Source organism: Rhinolophus sinicus, linkage group LG05 (genome assembly GCF_036562045.2).
Source record: "Rhinolophus sinicus isolate RSC01 linkage group LG05, ASM3656204v1, whole genome shotgun sequence".
Taxonomy (NCBI): domain Eukaryota; kingdom Metazoa; phylum Chordata; class Mammalia; order Chiroptera; family Rhinolophidae; genus Rhinolophus; species Rhinolophus sinicus.
Genome location: NC_133755.1, coordinates 161,077,084 through 161,090,905, shown reverse-complemented (window position 1 = coordinate 161,090,905; position 13,822 = coordinate 161,077,084). Strand labels below are relative to the sequence as shown.

At 37.4% G+C, this 13,822-nt stretch overlaps 1 protein-coding gene across 4 annotated transcripts in view; it reads left to right on the top strand.

Moving 5' to 3' along the window:
- Positions 1-13,822, top strand: part of NHSL1 (NHS like 1) — a 214,780-nt gene that overhangs the window by 29,345 nt on the left and 171,613 nt on the right. The window lies entirely within an intron of this gene.

Here is a 13,822-nt window from a genome sequence, read left to right as displayed (position 1 = left end):
TCACAGATTGTTTTTTGTTTTTTTTTAAAAAAACATTATTCAATAGCCTCTTACTGAGAAGCAGTTTTTAGAGGTAGAGTGGAGGGTGATCAGTGGATGGGACCTGGCTTCTAACCTCAGAGAGCTTCTAATCTGGTGGGGCAGGCAGGTCGAGCAGCTCCTAACTGTGATGAGAAGCATGAAATGCACACTGGGTACAGAAGTTACAGGAAAGATTTTTACACGTATTGTGGAAAGAGGGCAACAGTGGGGACCTAAAACAGGTAGTATTGCTGCTTACTTTCCACATTTTAAATGGTCTTTTTATGTATGTTTAATTAGTGTATTAAAGAAAGGTCTTATCACTTTAATAAGGAAGAAAAAGGACTTTTATGACTCAGGCATGTCATTAGAAACATGTTCGTTCCTCTTATTTTCTTTCCTTCTTCGTTTTTATAGCTCTTTCAAGAGGCACGACTCAATCACCATTCTCAAAATAGCCACTTAAGGTTTGTGAATATAGTGTGGATTTTAGTTTCCCCAAATAAAATATTGTTGACCTCATAAAGTGAAACCACTAGTACAGAAAAAAAAAATCGTTGTTGTTCTTTTTGTTGTTGTTAAAATCAAACAATACCAGAGCTTATAGAGCAGAACTTGTAAATCACTTCACACGCCCTCCAGTTCACTGCACCCAGAAGCGCACACACCAGAGTGTGGCTGATTCATTTTCACGTAATTACAGTCAGACTGTAGCTATTGTTCGGCAGCTTGCTTTGTAAACTTTTTTGTCACATCTTTTTAAAGCATTCTTTTCTTCACAGTACACATGGAACAGTGGTTTTCTCAATCAAGGATGGTACCACCCTCCCCCAGGGAGTATTTTTAAATATGTGGGGGCAGTTAGCTTATGAAGAAATATCCTGCTCAGAATGCCAGTAGCATCCCACTGAGAAACGGTGATGTACGTAGAAATACCTTGTCTTTTTCACATTTCTGTACATAATTTTTTTTTTTTTTTAAGATTTTTATTGGGGAAGGGGAACAGGACTTTACTGGAGAACAGTGTGTACTTCCAGGCCTTTTTTCCAAGTCAAGTCCTTTCAATCTTAGTTGTGGAGGGTGCCATTCAGCTTCAAGTTGTTTTCCTTTCAGTCTTAGTTGTGGAGGGCGCAGCTCAGCTCCAGGTCCAGTTGCTGTTTTCTAGTTGCAGGGGGCACAGCCCACCATCCCTTGTGGGAGTCGAACCGGCAACCTTGTGGTTGAGAGGACTCGCTCCAACCAACTGAGCCATCCGGGAGCTCAGCGGCAGCTTAGCTCAAGGTGCCGTGTTCAATGTTAGTTGCAGGAGGCGCTGCCCACCATCCCTTGCGGGACTTGAGGAGTTGAACTGGCAACCTTGTGGTTGAGAGCCCACTGGCCCATGTGGGAATCGAACTGGCAGCCTTCGGAGTTAGGAGCATGGAGCTCCAACCGCGTGAGCCACTGGGCCGGCCCTGTATATAATTTTTAAAGAATGTGATTGTACCGTAAATAAATATTAATTCACCAATGGTTCCTGTCTCTAACACATCTCTGCATCTGTTAAAGCCTACCATAAATAACTAGAGGAATTGCTGGGTCGAAGAATTTGCATGCTTAAAATTTAGTTGTATGCTCCCAAATCACTCTCCAAACAGGCCGTACAAAATTACAGTCCTAATAACATTGCACACATTTTCCTACATCCTTTTCAACAGTAGATGTTATCAGTTAATTTTTTTGCCTATATAATAATAATAACCATAATAAAGTCCTGTTTAAATTTCCGTTTTCCTGTCCAAAAAGTCCTGTTACAAAGTCCTTTCAGTATAGTGAGAAGTGACCGATTTGCTGTTAGAGGTTCTCAGGTACTGCCCATCTGCTCTGGGTATCCTGCCACCTCTTTCACTCATGTTTCAGAAAAAGTCCTGTTTCCAAATCAGTCACCTCTTTGCAGGGTTGCTTTAGTCTCATCTGCAGGGAATGCCAGACCAATATGGATCGGCAGGAGTGATTTTTGTGAAGAACCATGAATTGGTGTTTATACAGAGGGAGCTGTATTTTCCCAACTCTGGTTGCTGCCAATTAGTGGGTTGGTGGAATCAAATTAGGGATCAGGAGCAGCATAAGAAAAGAAATAGAACAGAAAATATTGGAGCATCTCATACACAGTAAAGGTAACACATAGTTCGTGAAACTCATTCATTTGCATTTTCGTGTGTTTTGAATACGTCTGTGTCTGTGATGTGTCTGTATATCTGCATATGTAATGTGTATAAGTGCTGCACCGTGATATGAAATATATCTCCGTGCGTCAAGGGCAGTTGCTTTAGAGAATCTTAGCTTTAAAATTTTATTCAAAGCATAGTGCATTTCTGTCCTAGCTGAGGCAGCAGTTTCTTACTTCGTTGTGGCATTAAAAAAAAAAAATGCCAAGAGTATTGATATTTTGCCAAAGGTTGAAGACTAAGGCTTTTTAGAGGGGCTTAAATGCTTAAAGATAGATGCCACCTAATTGGAGTTGGAAGTATAATAGGTGCAGAAGGCCCAGTTGGCTTGGGTGCAGGATGGAGAACTGATGAGTTACACCCGACTCAATGTAATTGCTCTGAGCAATGGAGTTTGTGCCCTAGTGCAGCCCTAGCACTTGACTCTGGTCGCTGTGTCACTGCCCAGGGAGAAGTAGGTGGAGGAAATCCTGATGCTCAACTGTTTCTCTCTGGGGACAGGTACATGTTCAACTGACTGTCTAAGACTGGTGGCTTGAACTGATTTCCACTATGTATTTAGCTCCCCTCAGTTCTAACGCTGATCTTACATTGCTTAGAAATTACCTGTTGCGATTATAATAAATGGTGGTAATTAAAAAGAAAGAGCCATGAAACACTCTGCATGTGGGTGTATTTAACCACCTGGCAGGTGTTCATATTTCTAGAGTGTGGAATTTACGGGTAAACAATGGCCTTTCTGTTAGAAATTCTACCCACACTTTTGCGTTTCTTCCCTTTCATAGTTGGGTATTTTCCGTCACTTAGAGAACCATAGTGATGAGTACTCTAATTTGTGTTCTACTGTGTGTTTCCTAAGTGTTTGTTTTTCGTTTGTTTTCCCTCAGCCAATTCCAATTTTCTTACTTGAATTATTCTTATTCAATAATTGCATCTTCATAAAAAATGGAGACTTGTGATCTTCTGGATTTGTAAGTAGTGATGTTAGAAATATGTGCTTTTAATTCGCTGTGATGTAACCATAAGTAAATTTGTTTCAAGTTTTGTGAAGTATTACTGATACATCTTTGGCAAATATAAAAACGAAATAGTGTTTCACAGACCAAAGAAGATGGAAGTGAAAGTTCTTTAAAGACTGTCAACCGCCACATAATATTATTGGGTACTAAATTCTGTATTGTGAATATGAAGAATACAGCGGCAGCATTGACATGCAGGATACTTATTGTGTCACTTTAAATTTAGGTACAACCGTTTAACCACCCCAAATATTAAATTTTATACATATTCTTCTTCAATCTAATCCTGTCTATGAGACGGCATTCTGGGGACAGAGCACGAGTTTCCCTGTCCATCTTAGTGTTTGCTCAGTGTTACCCTGGTATCTGAGAACCTGTTCTGATTCTGATTCAGCAGCTCCTGTCCACGTAACAAAAAGTTTGCTCATGCAAGTACTTTGAGCTCTTTGCCAGTGGTGAATATAAGGACTGACAGTTCTGTCATGTCTTAGGGAACTGCGTTAATTAAGAAGGAGATCCTTCAGATGAGTTTACAGTTGTCTTCTAGATACATGTTATTACTACTCTAACTCCTCCTCAGAACACACTCCTTTCCATTCACCTTTCCCCTAAAAAAGCTACAGCCTCAGGAAAGAGAATGCAAGGTTACATGATTTCTGAGTGAGTGCTAAAGTTTCATTGTTCCTAGTTAAGCTCTTTTGCTTTGTAACCTTGTTCATAACTTAAAATGATATAAATGCTAATTTGACTTGTTGGCTTGATGAAAGAATCTTGCATATCGCAGAAAGAACGTGTTATTAGTAGATGTTTACAAATAAAAAGGGAAGCTAATGTTGTAACCCCCTATGCTCCATATGTTAAATTGAGGAAAACATATTTTGAGAGTGTCTTTGATTGGAATTATTTGTGTTCCTCAGTGACCTTTTCACTTGTTCTCTTCTTTGCTAAGATATGCCCTCTCCAAATTTAAATAATAGATTAAAAGGAAAGTATAGTCCACACATAGAAAACACTAAAGAAATGCCAATAAAAGTCAGTTGTAATATATATGATTACTTTCTTTGAAAGTATTAAATATTACATTAAGTTGGTCAGCATGTGTCATTGTTCAGGCTTAAAAGATGAATTTTTTGGTATGTTATCAAAATACGAGGCAATTAAAACAACTGTGTTAGGAATATAACTTGTTCTAATTAAGCAAGACCCACACAAATCCTTCCAGAAATAAAATTCCAGAGTTCCTTCCAATGGCCTTGCAGAAGGAAATAATGATCTATATCACATCTAGGGCTAATTTATGAAAGCTCCATAGAGTGTCAAGTTTCAGAATGGCTTCATTCACTTGAGGTATTAAAGCTCCCAAATAGAAATGGCACGTGGACTGAGGGTATTCTCTGCCTTTCCCAGTGAGGGACGAGAAGAAGCTTACAGAACACGATGCTCCCAGGGTAGCAGTCAGTGAATTCTGGGTATAAAGGTTGAGCCTCTGTTTGCGACTCTCTCCACTCTGATGCTGGTTCTTAGCCCGACAGTCACTCTAATGGCCAAAGAGGGTGTAGTGTGTGTATATGTACTAACCTGGTGTGTCATTCTCCTTGTTCAGCTTCTTAAGAATTACCTATGTGATACATAGTGAGTAATGACTAAGCTTCTATGTGCAACTCCTTCTTAATTTTACCAATAAACAATGTAACAATTGAAAAAATTAGCAATATATTTAGGTACAGATTTTTACACCAAATCGGTTCAGGTATGCTATTTTGTGGTTGACTATAATATGTTTATCTTACCAGCAAGGAGTTTTCTCCCTTCGTTTTACCTGTTCTACTGCTATTACCTCTCTTTCAGATTTTTTTTTTTGCCTGAAAACTTTTTATTCTTGCCTCTCCCACTAAACCCAAAGAAATACAGTGTTAAATTTGGAAGGTGGAACATACATTGCCCTTATGTTCTGTTACATTGGGGAGCACCGATAAACTACACCACCTAGTATTTACACCACTGTGTAGGCCCCTCTCACTGAATGTGGATTTGGTCTGAGAGTTTAACTGACAGAATGGGCAGAAATGGCACCTTGCAAGTTCTGGCCTAAGCCTTAAGAAGTCCAGACACGAAGAAAAGTCCTAGGACTCCTGTGTGGAGAGAGAGAGAGAGGTCGGGCCCTGTCAGTGTCCTGGCTGGTCCGTGGCAGCTCAGTGCAGCCTTGTGACAACTGGCGTGATGAGCAGAAGAGAACTGCCTAGCTGAGCTTAGCCTAGAATGCAGAATCGTGAGCAAACAAACAATTGTTCGAGAAGCCACTAAGTTTCAGGTTGGTTTGTTATGCAGCAATGGATAAGTGAAAACACCAGCAAAAATGCATTTTAATACCTCCTTAGCGATAATTTGTTATGTGCTAGAAAAGTAAAATATAAATTATTGCTAAGTAGCTGTTAAAATCGATTTATCAATGTATGTATGTGCTATTTACTAATGTAGTTATATCAAGAGGGGAAGAAATGTAATAGCCATTGAAGAAATTTGAATGTCACTCAATGCTGTTATTAAATACAAGCTTTCCCATCACAACCTTATAAAGCAGTGATGATTTTGAAAAATTTGGCAACATTTTAGACTACAAAGATGGAAGAGAAATGTATGTAAGATAATTAAAAGTATTTTTTTTTTTTTGATGGGATGTGTTTTTTTAAGTTCCTTTTCGTCTCAGGAACTTTTTATTTTTTCAATTGACGTTTCAAGCTAACTGCCTCTGTAGGTTGACTGATTACAAATGTTTTCACTCAAGCACACTAGCTTCTAAATCTGTCTGTAAACTGCTTTCTTAAAAAAAGTGAATAAGCTTGGGAAATAATTATTCCTCAAAGTACACAAAACTCCCCAGCAAGCTTTTGTTCTGCAGACAGATCTGATTCATCAAGAAGCATCAAGATAATTGTCACGATTTAAATTTTTAAAAGAAACCAAGAAGCCTTTGGCTCAAGTATAAAACTTTCTGCTGCTTTCTTGGCATAATGCCTTGAGCTGAATATTTTGTGCTGTACGTTGCTCCATTTTTTTTTTTTTTCGTTTTGTATATTTGCCCCTGGGACAGGAAACTACAGAACAAAATATATCCAATTTGGTAACCAATGCTGGTCCTTTGGTGACTCACTCTTCTGAATGACTACTGCAGAAAGGAGAGGCTGACACGTGAATGCTGCTCCCTAGTGGATACAGCTGATGAGCCAAGTTTTATTCATTCATCACTGGTATTTTGTAAAACCAGGAATCACTGTTTTGACACAAGAACAACAATATTCACATTAAAGTACTCTTCTGCATCACAGATTATTTCTTTCAGGCGGTAGTGTGCTCCATTTTAATGAAAATTCTCCATGGGTTCAGACAGTTTATATTTGAATACACCAGTGTTCCCTCCCTTTTGGGTGGGATTCGTCTGTATGATTGTGTGAAAGTAATTTTATTAGAGAAGCATTTTCTTACAAGATTGTGTCACAAGGGCAGAATCAGGTCTTACTGGCTCGAGACTAAAACCCAGAATCTAGGACACATGCTAGCATTAAAAGTCCACGTTCAGATTATTTTTTGAATTAATGAAAAAAGCTTTTTAATCATCCTCCCCCCACCCCACCTCTACCCCCGCAGTTGCTGGTTAGTTAGAATGTCAGCATATCCAGGTTGTAAGATTATGTTGAGGGGGAGTCATTTTTTCCAACTTCTTCCTCAATGGATAGGCACCGATCTTTTTCTACCCCAATTATATAAAATATTGATAATAATTTTAATTCAGGTATCTATAATATGCTGAGTCTTTTCCATATATTATTTCTGATCCTTATAACAGATTATTTGGAGTTAGGAATTTAACATATTGGTATAGCTGATTTTTTTATAATTCCCTATTGGAAACTTGTATAACAAGGGATTTATGTGGTATGTTAAGAATGTTTGGATGTTTCTGGAATTACTGAGTTGGAAGATGCTTTAAAAAGAGACACAGTGGAAGTACTTTTGTCTTCCTATAAATATAACAAGGGAAACTTCTTGGAAACTGTACCAAGATTCTGTGGTAACTGCTCCTATTTAAATTGTTTCCCACCTGAAAGAATATAAAGAAATTTTGGTTCTAGGTTTATCTTTTCGCTCAGATTTTATCGTGCTCTATTTTATTCATTTTTTAAAAATTTAAGTACAGGTTTCCCTCACTATCTGAAAGTAGAGCATTCCTATGAAACCTTTTGTAAACCAAAATGGAGGAAAGTGAAGAAGCAATTACCTTCAATTTATGTGGAAAATTTTTTGAGTGTTCTCAGACTCAAAAAATAACCTATAAATCAGACAAAAAAACACATAAAACCTAAAATAACATTAACATACAGTAAAAACAGTGCCACTCTCACTGCTTGGTATGTCCCTGCCTCTATAATGCGTCCCTGCAAAGCAAACACTGGACACTATTTTTGTGTTCTGTCCATTTTTGTAAAAGTAGAAGAGTCTCTTTGGATTTCTTTCAGTCAGCCAAGACAGGTACTAACGGAAGTCTTTTGTAAAAGCGCAGTGGTGCAGTGCAAGCTTTTGAAAAGCTTGTACCGTATGTGTGAGATATATAATGTATATATATATATATCATATGTGCATATTATATATAATATATATGTGCTATGTTATAGATATCATATATATATATATATACCTATATATATCATATATTTAGATATATGACACTTATGCCAGATTCCTCTTAAATTCTTCAGGTACCTTAGTGAACAAAAAGACCCAAATTCCCACTTTGGGGAAATTTGCATTGTAACATGGGGAACAGACAAACAATAATAATAACAAAAAGTAGATATTATAGTAGATTTCAAGGTGAGTTCTATGGAAAAAAGAAAGCAGGGTAATGGAAATCAAGGACAGAGGGTCGGTTATCATTTGAACTAGACCAACAGGCTTTATTAAGAAGGTGACTTTTGAGCAAAGCTGGAGGAGGTGAGGGAGTGTCAGGAAGACAGGTGCTTGTAGAAGAGCCTTAACGGCAGAGGGAAGGGTAGGGGAGGAAGGACAGGGACAGGCCAGAGAAGGTCCCAGCCATGCCTCTAAGGAATGTTCCCTTGGATGGTTCGACTTGGTCCTGATTGCTGCTAGATTATGCTGGTATTTATGAGCCTTGTTAGAAATGACCGTTGTATATCACTGTATTATTATATCGTTAAATCATAAAATAACAGCCAAAAGAGAAATGACTAGAATAGAAGCACCTAATAAGATGAGACCTTGAAGCATTTCTTTTGTTCTTTATGGTTTTGAGGGCCCTATCATACAATGTCTCAGTGACAGGTAGCTGTTGTTCTAGAATTTCTGATCAGGCCCCAGATGCCTTCAGATGTTTAGGGTTCAAAACTGCTGACATTGTATTCAAGGTTAGAGACCATGTAAATCAGCTAATTGGAATGAAAGGAGTTGGGGTATGTAAAATTCTCTAAATCTGTGCCTAGACATAATAAGTACTCTACAAATACTAATGGAATCTTGACCCAGAATTTTAAACTGGAAGATAAAATATATCTATATAGAAAACATGTCCATTTTTAAGTTAATTTTTTATTTAAAAAGTAATTATCTTTTATGTCATCTGTTTTCTTCTATCACCTATTTCTTTATTTCAGAGTCCCTGCTCCAAATAAAAATCAGATTTTGAAATAATAACTAATAATAATACAGCAATGCCTGTCTCTTTTTTGAAAATATTGTTTTATTTGTGTGTTACATATTTTTCAGCTTTTCAATACAGATAGATTTTTAAACTGACTACCTGATACTTTGGGAGACATTGTTTCTTATTGACTATCATAATACGAAAGTAAATGTTTTTGAGAAATTTTTGTTCTCTTCTTGTTCTATGATTTCCTTTTTTAAATGACTAAAAACATATAACTGGAAAAATAAGTTTTATCTCTTATTGAAAGTATAAATTCTCTGATTCTGTTAAAATTGTACCTAATTATGCCATAATTTTGATGACTGAGATTATATTTATTTAAGGCATACTGTGTGCTAGGGGTTTTCTAGGTGCTAATACAGGTGTATCTTCATCTTATGCGATACATGTAGCTTTAAACATATGTAAATGAGTATGGATTTGAATATTGGCCCTGCCAATTATAAAGATGTGCCCTTATTCAGGTTAATTACTTCATTTAGAGAGACTCAATTTCTCCCAGTAAAACAATAGAACTAATATCTTCAGAATTGTAAGGAATAAAGATGGTGTCTGCAGAATGCCTAGCATCCACTTGACACATAGCAAGCCCTTAATAAATGGTAGCTGCTGTTAATTTTTTAAAAATCTTCTCACTTACCAGCTTTTGTTTCGGCTTGATTTCTTTTTCATCTTTGAGCTGTCATCTGCCTAAAATTTTAAGCTTACCTGTTCTAACTCTGTTCTTCAGCCTTTTGAAAATAACCACTTAAGTGTTTGATGCATATTTTTATGAAGCAGATCCAATACTTAAAAGAATCTGAGAGTAAAATACTTTGAGAATGATTACCCTTTAATTATAGTGTCTGTCTTTGAACTCTTGAGTTTCCTTTTTATCATCTTTCCCCTCTGTGACCCTTATCTCCTTGTGCTGGGCCTCCTTTTCGATCTGCCTTCTAATTACTGCCTCCCTCCCCACTTCTGTTTTACTCTCCACGTTGTTACCAGACTGCATTTTCTAAAATACCACTGTACCCCTTCTTTTATTTCTTTAAAAATTTTTACATTGACCATTTGTATATCTTCTTTAGGGGAGGGTCTGTTCAAGCCTTCTCTCCATTTTTATTAGGTTGTCTTTTTATTACTGGTAGGAATTCTTTATATTTTTCTGGATATAAATCTTTTGTCTACTCTATGATTAGGGATATTAGTTCATATTGGCTTTTTGTTCTCAGCAACTCAGAGGCAATAATTCTAGAGAGCTGCTGCAGCTTCAGACATTATATCTTCACAGGACTGTGTAAAGGCAGGAATTTGGGGCGAGGGGTGGAGGCCAGGCCACAAGAGACAACTTACATGTTCTTTCCTTTTATCCTCTGAGAAATGTTTTTCTCTTTCCCAAAGACCCTTCCCTATGGCCTCCCAGAAGACGTCTATGTCTTCTTGACAAGAATTGAGTTACTTGCCTATCTGTAAGAAAGTTTAGGAAAGTGTTTTGTGTTTTTTTGTTGTTCTTGTTTGTTTTTAAGTATCTTTGATAGTAGATGGATGGGTGAGATGGGGTTACGAAGGCTTGTAGTATGAAATACATGTCAAGGTCAGGGTGTCAGGTGAGGAAATATACCAAGCTCTCAGAGGTGTGAGAGTGTAGCCTGTTCAGGGAAACTGGTGCTATTCTGAGAGAAAAATGAATTTATTGCTTTGACGAATCTTTGTGGGAATGTGTGGGTAGCCAATAGCCAGAACATCTGAGCTGGGAATTAGATTTGGAAGCAATGCGTGAGTAGATGGTACTTAAAGCTATGGTGGCGTGGGGATGGCTGAGTGAGAGCTGATAAAACATGAAAAAAAGGCAGAATGTGGGCTTTGGGGAGAAGTTACTTGTAGGGAGATTCAGAGGAAATTGATCTCCAAAAGTAGACTAACAGCTATCAGAAGAGTAGACAGTGCTAATGAGCCATGGGAGGAGTTTCTGGAAGGCGAGAGTGGTCAGTAGAGGGGAAAGTCCCAGAGAAGCCACTGCTGAGGTGTCAAAGATACCCACTTGGATTTGGCAGTTAGAAGATACTGATGGATCTTCTCATAGCAGTTATTTGGAGTGAAGGGAACAGAGGCGAGGGAAAATGGGAGATGAGAGGTTGATGACATTGAATTAGACTACTTAATCAAGCAGCTTACCTGTAATCCCATTGAAAAAATGTTTTATATGGAAGCAGCATTGAAATGCTTGTAGAGGTTGATGATATATAAGAAAGGGGGGTGGTGAGGCCCCCCTTTCCTGAGAAGGTGAGCACACAGAGTGAGGCATTATCTTTTTGGATGGAGTAGGAAGGGGCTCTACTTCTTCACAGCCTGGAGGAATTTGGCAACAAATAAGGGACAATTCATCTTTTAAGGGTAGAAAGAAGGATGGATGCAAATATTCAGGGGAAGGCAGTGCTGGGTGCTGGGTGGTTTGGGTGGGCACATTGGAAGCAGCAGAGGTTCCCCTCACTGCCACTACTTTCTTACAAATAAGAAGGACCAGAATGGTCAGCAGGGACTGGGTTTCAGGTAGATTGGAGAACTTTTATTTTCCGTTTGCTTTTCAGTTCTACTTTTGACCAGGCCTGCAATGTGTTGGAAACGTTACTTACCAGTTAGAAACTTTGCTCACTGATGTCAGCAAAGCTGACGGCTTGTATGTTTGGAGAGTTTAGTCTGATAATTCACATATCCTCCCATGTGCTTGAATGGGCTCAAGGTTGAAGGTGGCTTTGGTTTTATCAACCAATAAATGTTTTTAACATGCCTACTATATGCTGATATACTATACTATACTATACTATACTATACTATACTATACTATACTATACTATATTTTGATAGGTGCTGTGAAAATACTAAGGGATACTTAGAAATCACAGAATAAATTTGATTATTCTGTAATTCTATTCTGTTCTTTAATTCTGTATTCTATTCCCTAGCCTAGGTTCCTTTCACTTATTAGCTATGCCTCTTTGTAATGTAAGGGAACTTTTGGGCCTCAGATTTTCTTTATCTATGTATAACGGAGGGTGTGGACCAGATGAGCATTAAGATGCCATAAGTAGTGGAAAACAAACGACTAATAGAGCCTCGATATAGAGAATAAGACCTATAGGCAATAATAGGTACTTGCATGGTGACAGAAAATGTTGGGAGACAGGGCTGTTTACCGTTCTCCATGGGATTATAGTCTGTGTAACACAATGAGTCTCACTGACGAGAACTTTGAAATGCTGATAGAACTTTGACAGATATTTATGATAAAATAGAGCATTCTGAACAAAAAGCTGACTTTCTTAAAAAAAAAAGTAGATAAAATTCAAAAATTCATTTGTACACGAGGATAAGAAAACCAGTTGTACACATCAGTGTTTTAAGCCATTAATGAATGAAAGTTATTACGTGGCAATTACTTGTGGTAAATGATATATACTTATGCCAGATTCTCAAGTTTTCATATCATGTTTTTTACCCTGAAGATATTTTCAGGGAACATCCTTAACTGCTCCCGGGAGTAGATGGAGAGAAGAAGTAATTTGACATTTTCCAGATGGCCATTAACAAACAATAAGTTTCCTTCCAGTTCCTGATTACTAGCACTGTGACTTCTGTTGTTTCTCCTCTTCAGACAAATCAAGTAATTCTGATTAAGTATGAATCGGCTATAACCCAGATTTAACTTGATCAAGACAGATGGTACAAAAGAAGAAGAAAAGTCTTTTACCATCCCCTATGGGCAAAGCTAAACTTATTTATCCTCATCCAAGGGCAGTTTCTCTCTGTTTTGGCCTGACTTCTGGGAGCCCAGAACTCTTAAAAGATGTTTTCTTGAACTAGGGAGCTCTTTTCTTGTCTGTCCTAGTATTCTTGGCTGAGCTTCCTATATTCCGGCCGCTTTTACTCATTAATATTCAGCTTGATCCATAGTGACTGAGAAGGCCGCGAAGGGCTGGAAGTTAATGAAAGGTCCTATGGGGGCTTTCTGAGGAAAGATGCAAATGTCCCCAGGAATAGTGTAACCAAGTTTCATTTTCTCAAGTCAGTTGAATGCTTAAGGCTTTCAACTGATTTAAATAGAAAGTTCTTTTTTTTTCTTTTCCTTTTGATGTAGTTTCAATTAGGACTTAACTTTTCTGCCTCCTTTACCGTAAGTATGCTTTTCTTGTTGAAAATAAAATACCGAATCAGGTTAAGATAAGAATCATACATTTCAGAGCTTAAGCATATTTATACAGATGGACAAATATTAAATTGTTTAAGAATTGCTGTCAGCAGTGTGGCGGAGATGAAATTGATTATAAAAATGGAAACTGTATAACTTCAGAATGAGTTGTTTTCCTTTCAGCTTATTGAAAAAAACACATTTAGCTATTCATCCAACGGTATAATTATGTCTTTCAAAGATGGCTTTGAAAAGAGTACTCAACATATATCATTTATAAGGTTTTATGTTGTAGAATCTTTCAGTAGAGATTTTGGTTTGTTTATTTTTCAGGAGAAACTGATTATGTTCTGTTGAAGAAAATCTGAAAAATACGTGATGAAAGAGTATGGTCATTATTTCCCCAGACTATACTAGTATTTTTATGAAGCCTGCTTGCATAGAAATCAACTTATTACTATCCATTTGTTTATTAAGGTTTGACACTTTGTATAAGGTGAGAAGGAAATCCTATCACCACAAATGCTTTTGTAACAGTTGCCTCCACAAATAAATCTGCATTAAAAAAAAAAAATTCTGGCAACTTCTTCACTTAAATTTAACATAATAGTGATATATTAATAGAAATGATTGGGCAACAAATTTGGTACTTTTGAGTCATAATGGGATTGGCCTTCTTTGAGGGAAT